At 36.7% G+C, this 6705-nt stretch overlaps 1 long non-coding RNA gene across 1 annotated transcript; it reads right to left on the bottom strand.

Annotated features, from left to right (window-relative positions):
* Positions 1–393: 393 nt before the first annotated feature.
* LOC115278624 lies at positions 394–1347 on the bottom strand. Its single transcript, XR_003903004.1, has 2 exons — positions 1253–1347; positions 394–883 (listed from the first exon to the last, which is right to left on the bottom strand). It is a non-coding gene; the product is annotated as an uncharacterized LOC115278624 (long non-coding RNA).
* Positions 1348–6705: the final 5358 nt, after the last annotated feature.

The following is a 6705-nucleotide window of genomic DNA, read 5'->3' as shown; positions in this document are numbered from 1 at the left end:
GTGTTCTTCGTCCCCAAGTGTTAGTAGTTGAAAGCATGCTGTGATGTTTTATTCCTCTCAGCTGACATATGACATCTTTCTGCCTCGTTGTTGTCTAGCCTGAGTCTTTCTCAAATCTTGAGTAAAACAGTGCTCATGGTTCTAATATACCTAACATTTAGGATGAATGTTTATTTGTTTTCTCTGGACAGTGAGGTGAGTTTCTCCATACCCAAGATGCTATAACTCTGTTAGTAAGCCCGCTAGCTGGACACGCCCATAACATGCCATAGAAAAGCTGAGAACTTCTACTTTGCTTAAAGTGCTGATGGGGTCATTTTGTGTTTCAGCAGCTTCTGTCCAGGTCAGCATTAGTATTTTCTCCCTCCAGGAAATACAAAATGCAATTTTAACTGATGTTTGGAGTATACTTTATAATGTTGATAAAATCCATGGAAACCTGGACACATAAACAAGCAGTGGCAAGATGTTTCTAGACAAATTCCAAATTCAAATTTGGGGGTGGTGGTGCTCTGCTGGGGCGCAGCTTCCCTTGTCTCCACTGAGAACGCTCAGTGCTCTGATAATCGGATTGGCTCAGCTTCATTCCCTCGCAGAGAGGATTTCAGTGCCTCCCTTGGAATAAATTCCTTCGTAGCCAGAACAGAATCCAGTTTTCTTCCTCTCGTGGCATTGCCACATTGTGTGCCTTTACCACTGACTCAGGTCGGAAATTTCAGAGTTCTGTGCTATCAAACCCATTGTGAGAAGCACTGCCATGCCCCGTGGCCATAAGCAAAACTCTCCATCAACAGAGTCTTTTTATCTGGGTTCCAAGCTACCAAGCAGATCAACTGTACCTGTATAAAGACCTTTGATGGTTCAGGACTGGAGGAGATCTGTCCTATGAATAAGAAGAATGGGATTTATTTACTTATTTAATTTTTAAAAAATATTTACTTTTGAGAGAGAGAGAGAGAGAGACTGAGGGTGAGTGGGAGAGGGGCAGAGAGAGAGGGAGACAGAGAATCTGAAGAAGACTCCAGGCTCTGAGCTGTCAGCATAGAGCTGGAGGCAGGGCTCAAACTCACGGACCGCAAGATCATGATCTGAGCTGAAGTTAGATGCTTAACTGACTGAGCCACCCAGGTGCCCCAAAATAATGGGATTTAAATATAATATTCAGCATCTGTATATACAACTCTTTCTTTCTAAAATTGTGAAATAATTTAAACATACAAAAAAGTATATAGTACAGCATTGTAATAGCTACCTCTGTACATCTCATGCAACTTCATACAGTCAGAACATCTGGTTGTGTTTGCTTACATCTTTTTTCATTAAGAAATAAAGTGTAGGGGCACCTGGGTGGCTCAGTTGGTTGAGTGTCTGACTTCCACTGAGGTCATAGTCTCACAGTTTGTGACATTGGGCTCTGTGCTGACAGCATGGAGCCTGCTTAGGATTCTCTGTCTCCCTCTCTAACTCTGGACCTCTCCTGCTCATGCCCTCTCTCTCTTTCTCTCTGTCTCTTTCTCAAAAACAAACAAACAAATAAACCTTTTAAAAAAAAAAAGGAATAAAACCTAACAAATGTGGTAAACCCTATTCTGACCTCATTTCTTTCCCCAGAAAGAATTAATATCCTGAATTTGGTTTTTACCATTCCCATATTATTTTTATCCTTTGATTATACATGTATTTGTGGATAAAGTTATTATAGTGTTGTTTTTCAGGCTGAAAACTTTATATAATTTTATATCAACCTAATCTGTATGCTCTACATATTAAAAAAATTATCCATGCAGATACCAATAGCATTAGTTTTTCATTTGAATTTCTGAGTAGTATTCAATTGTGTGAATATACCACAATTCACTATTTCTCCTATTGATGAACATTTAGGTTGTTTCCAAATATTTTTGCCATCATAATCAATGCTATTAATCTACCTTAAATTTATTTTCATACATATGCTGTTTAACTGAGATCTGATTTTATTTTTTTCCCTTATCGATCACCATATATTCCAGCACCATTTGCTGACTAGTTGATTCTTTCCCCATGGTTTTTCATGTTATCTTTGACAAATACCAAGGTTTTATATTTATGTTTCTGTTCCTAGGCTCTCTGTCACTTCTCATTGGTATACTTGCCCCGCCCCCCTCGCCCCACGCCAGCCCCATGCTATATTACCCACTGCAGCTTAATATCCAAATGTGTTCTTCTTCAACATGTATTGACTATTCTTAGCTTTTTGTATTTACATATGAATTTGAGAGTTAGCTTGTCAAGTTGCACAAAGAACATTCTGGGTATTTTACCTTTTCTCCAACATTTCTGGATTCATTCTGGGAGACTTGTTCTCTTAGTAATACTGGGACTTCCCATCTGTGAACATCACAAGCTTCTCCATTTATTTACTCCTTCAATAATGTTTTGTGGCTTTTATTCCACTTTTATATTGCACATAAATTGTAGATTTCACCCTCAGTACCAGGTGGTGTTTATTGTTTGCAGAAGACATGATGTTAGAAATTATCGTTTGCTAGTTGTTTTTTGCTGTTGTGCAGAAAAGTAATTGATTCTTGCCTATTACTCTTATATTCCAATAACTTATTGAATTCTAATAGTTTATAATTCTCTGGGATTATCTATGTTGGCATAACATCCGCGAGTAAGATAGTTTTGTTACTCATTTGTAACTCTTTTTTTTTAATGTTTATTTTTGAAGCGGGGGAGGGGTGCAGAGAGGGAGACACAGAATCTGAAGCAGGCTCCAGGCTCTGAGCTGACAGCACAGAGCTCAAGGTGGGGCTCGAACTCTTGAACCGTGATATCATGACCTGAGCTGAAGTTGGATGCCACCCAGGTGCCCCTCATTGGTAACTCTTATATCACTTTTTCTTGTTTTACCATGTTAGCAAGGTTGTCCAGTAGTGTTGGATAAAATCAATGATAGTGGGCATTCTTTACATTTTTTGCTTTATTATTTTTTTAAAAAGTTTTAAAATTTATTTTTGAGAGAGAGAAAGAGCCATAGAGGGTGAGCACAAGCAGGGGAGGCGCAGAGAGAGAGAGGGAGGGGGAGAATCTCAAGCAGGCTCCATCCACACTGTCAGTGCAGATCCGGACATAGGGCTCAAGCCCACTAACCCTGAGATCATGACCTGAGTCGAAGTCAGATGCTTAACTGATTGAGCCACCCAGGCGCCCCTACTTTTTCTACTTTAAAAAGAATGTATCTAGCAGTTACCATTGAATAAGATACTTGCTGAGGTATTTGGTTGATTCTCATTCTCAGATTAAGGATATTCTTTTATATTCTTATTAATATGATTTTTAAAACTATGAATGAGTTTTCAGTTACAGCAAATGCATTTTCTGCAACTATTAAAAGAATCACATAACTTCCTTTGCTTTGTTAATAAGGTAAATTACATGAATAGATTTTCTAATATTATACCATGTTTTTATCCCTAGAGTAAACACAGTTTAGAGGAAATTTTTTATGTATTCAGATTTTAAGAAAAATTTCTAGTACTTTTGCATTTATGTTCATGAATGAGATTAGCTTATAGTTTTCCTTTGTCATAGTCCTGTCGGTTTTGGCATAATGGTTACACTGGCTTAATTAAATGAACTGTAGAATTTGTCTTAGTTTTCTGTGCTCTGGAACATAAAATTGAGATTGCCTACTCTTTGAGTTTTTGCTAGAACTTGCCTGTGAAACTCTTTAAGTTTGGTGTATATGGCTCATGTGTGTGTGCGTGTGTTTTCAAGAGGGGTAGATTTTTTTTTTTTTTTAAGAGAAAAAGCACAAGCAGGGAGAAGCAGAGGGAGAGAGAGAGAGAAAGAGAGAATCCCAAGAAGGCTCTGCACTGTCAGTGCAGGGCTTGATCTCACAAAGTGAGAGATCATGACCTGAGCCAAAATCAAGAATCAGATACTTAACTGACTGAGCCACTCAGGCGCCCAGAGAGGGGTAGAGTTTTAAAGTGTTGAAACACTTTCTTAAATGGTTATTGGTTTATTTTAGGTTTAAGAAATTTCTCCTTAAGTCAGTTTTGGCAAGTAATGTTTTTCTACAAATCATTTTCAATTATATTGGCATTAAAGTTGTATATTCTTTATGCTTTTTATGCTTTTTAACATCCCCTTTTTCATTCCTAGTGTTTACTTGTTGCTTTTTTTCCCTAATAAATCTTGCCACAGTCTATTTTACTAGTCTTAAAAAAACCCAGTACTTGGTTTTGTTGGTTATGCTATGAACTTCTTGTTTTCTGATTCATTAATTTCTCTTCTTATTTTACTTTTTATTCTTTATGTTTCTTTGGACTTGCTCTGTTGGTCTTTTTCTAACCCTTTAGGTCGAATACTTTGTCTATTCATTTTCACTATTTCTTCTTTTTAAGGTGACCATTTACAATGTTTCCCAAAGGGAGAAATGACCCCAAATGCCAGACTTACCTTCTGGAGTTCCTTCTCCTGGATCTTGGCTGCATCATTCTTCATGGTCTCTTTGAGATCACCAATATGTTGAAGTAGACTTATTTTGTTGAGGTATATTGTTGAAGTCATTGTTGTAAATATTGCTGAGGTCATTATTGAGGTATAGTCTATGTACAGTAAATGATATATATGTAAAATGTACAATTTGGTAATTTTTTTGATGTTTATTTATTTATTTTGAAAAAGAGAGAGAGAGAATACAAGATGGGGAGGGACAGAGAGAGCAGGAGACAGAATCTGAAGCAATCTCCAGGCTCTCAGCTGCCAGCACAGAGCCCGATGCGGGCCTGGAACCCATGAACTGTGAGATCATGACCTGAGCTGAAGTTGGACACTTTACTAAGCCACCCAGGCACCCCTGGTGAGTTTTGACATATGTATATAACCATGAAACCATTACCACAATAAAAACAATGAACGTATTTATCACTGCCAACAGTTTCTTTCTGTACCTTGGTAATCCTCCCTTCCCTACCCCCTGCCCCATCCCAGCTCCCCAGCTTCAGGCAGCCACTCATCTGACCTACCTTCTGTCACTGAACGTTAATGAAAGCATGAAAGTATTTACCTTTGTTTTTTTGTTTTTTTTTTTTTTTGGTCTGGATTCCTTCACTCAGCGTAATTAAGATTTGTCTGTGTTGTTGCATATACTAACCATTCACTCCTTCTTAAAACTGGATAGTACTTCCTGATATATATGTAACCACAATTTGTTTGTCCATTCATCTGTTGATAGGCATTGGATTGTTTCCAGTTTTGGGCTCTTACAAATAAAACTGCTGTAAACATTGACATGAAAGTCATTTGTGTGGACATATACTTTTATTTCTCTTGGGCAAATATCTAGGCATTGAATAGTTGGGTCCAGTGGCATGGGTGCATTTAAAAATATTTTGTCTTGTCTCAGCCCGGGTAGTCAGTTAAATTACCTAAGTTACTGTTAAAGGAAGTAGAAGTTCCCTATATGTTTTTCTTGTATGTTTGGGGTTTCTATTTTTTGTTTCCTTTTCCTTTTTTAAATCTTTTATTTATTTTGAGAGAGAGAGAGAGAGCACGAGCAGGGGAGGGACACAGAGAGAGAGAAAGAATTCCAATCAGGCTCCACACTGTCAGCACAGAGTCCAATGTTGGACTTGGCATCACAAACCATGAGATCATGACCTGAACCAAAATCAAGAGTTGGACACTCAACCAACTGAGCCACCTAGGTGCCCCTTATTTTCTTTTCTTTTTGTTTTTGAAATTTGTCTACAAATTAAATTTGTATTTAAATTTCTGATTCCACTGGAATTTCTTTTGGTGTATGGAATGAGGTGTCTAACTTATTTTTCTCAATATGGTTAGTCAATTGTCCCAACACTATTAATCCCATACATTTGGCAGTAATGTAAATAAGTTCATACTCAAAGTGTACTTTTGAAACTCATCAGAATGCTGGAAGGAGATTTGGAAATCTTGTTAATCAAAATAAACAGAAACAGAGATTTGTGGGATGCTTGGAAAGGCAACAAGGAAGTGAACCACACCCAAATGAAACATTAATTATAGTTATTTTGAGGATATTTTTTGCCATATTTAATAGAAGAACAGACAACAAAAGACATTTTAACCTCAAATATTTATCTCAGACAATAACTTTATGTAGTCTGTACTTTTTCCTCAATAATGCTTATGAAATGTAAGAAAACAAAGTTGTTATTTTGAATCTTAATAGTGTTAGTTAGATGTGAAATGAGGATAAAAATGAAATAGTCTTTCAAGTAGACCAGTGTGAAAATGTATAAAACACAGACTTACTACAATTCTCTTATATGATTCATAGTTTAGAAACAAACATTTCTCCTTCCCAAGCTAAGGTAAATCATCCATGAAGTGGCAAAATTTGCATTTCTCCACTGGAAAAAGAAGCTACTACTCTTAGTTCTTTCAGATTTGATTCCCAGTATATGTGGTGTGAACTTTTTGATTACCATGTTGATAAAGATAATCCTTGAATGTTATTATTTTAGACTGCAGCCTTATTATAATTACTGTAGAGGAGGGATAACTCTTGCTCAAGAACTGTGGATTGCACCTGGGATTTAAATATTTAACCTTTTCATAAGAGAATGAGCTTAATATAAAGCATGATTTGTGCAAAATATAAATTTGCTTTTAAGAAGATTACATGAACTCGTTTCAAATACTGCAAACACTTTTATAATTTTTTTCTGT

The sequence above is a fragment of the Suricata suricatta genome, chromosome 15, assembly GCF_006229205.1.
Source record: "Suricata suricatta isolate VVHF042 chromosome 15, meerkat_22Aug2017_6uvM2_HiC, whole genome shotgun sequence".
In the NCBI taxonomy this organism is placed as follows: domain Eukaryota; kingdom Metazoa; phylum Chordata; class Mammalia; order Carnivora; family Herpestidae; genus Suricata; species Suricata suricatta.
This window is presented reverse-complemented; position numbering and strand designations above follow the sequence as displayed.